Here is a 1,185-nt window from a genome sequence, read left to right on the forward strand (position 1 = left end):
ATAATAATAATAATAATAATAATAATAATAATAATAATAATAATAATAATAATAATAATAATAATAATAATAATAATAATAATAATAATAATAATAATAATGATGATGATGATGATGATAATAACAATGATAATAATAATATGCACCAGGCCGGATGAGACACGTGACAAGACAGTACACGTGCAGGATATTGTCAAGCAATATTGTTAAAATAACAACAAAAACAGTCCTCAACAACAACAACAACAAACGTTATAGCAAATGTTTTTAACATAAAAAATAACAATTGTTTCAAATAATAATAATAATAATAATCATACCAGAAAAGGAGAACGCAACCATACTATGGGATATGGCATTATACACAGATAGAGAAATTAAGGCTAATAGGCCAGATATAGCCGTTAGAGGTCATCAAGAAAAAAAAAAAGGCTTTCTAATCGATGTATCAATACCAACAGGTTATAGCGTCTCTCTAAAAGAAATGGAGAAATCTTTCAAAATACAAAACCGGGAAATAAAGGTAACTCGAATGTGGTGTCTAGAAACAGAAGCAATTCCTATCATAGTAGGCACATTAGGTATGATAAAAAAATATTCAGACAAATGCATAACAAAAGCACCAGGACTAACAAGTATATATAACATACAGAAAATAGCACTACTAGGCACTGCACACATTCTACGTAAAACACTTTCATTACAGTGAAAATAAGAGCACGACAACAAACCACAGCACATACCCAAGGCACACAGAGCTGCGCTCGGTATTGCAGTGAAAGCACGTGATAAAAATAAAACTAGTGAATGATGATGATAATAATAATAAATAATAATAATAATAATAATTCTTTCTATTGAAAGCACAAAGCCTGAAACTTTGTGAGAGAGGACTAGTCGATTACATCGCCCCTCGTCTTTCAGTGGTACTTAACTTATCGACCCCGAAAGTATGAAAGACAAATTCGACCTCAGCTCAGAACGTAAAGATAATGCCCCTGGTATTTGAATACTATACAAATATGTTTTTCAAAAGACTTTTCATTTAAATTTGCCAAAATTTAATTTTTCCAAAATTTGTTATCCATATTTACAGTTGAAAAGATCTCAAGGATCGAAACCGGTACTGAAATGTTTTTTATGAAAGTATTTTAGCATTTTCTACCTTGTCTCTTTTCCATATAT

This window comes from Octopus bimaculoides, chromosome 25, assembly GCF_001194135.2.
Source record: "Octopus bimaculoides isolate UCB-OBI-ISO-001 chromosome 25, ASM119413v2, whole genome shotgun sequence".
Lineage (NCBI taxonomy): Eukaryota > Metazoa > Mollusca > Cephalopoda > Octopoda > Octopodidae > Octopus > Octopus bimaculoides.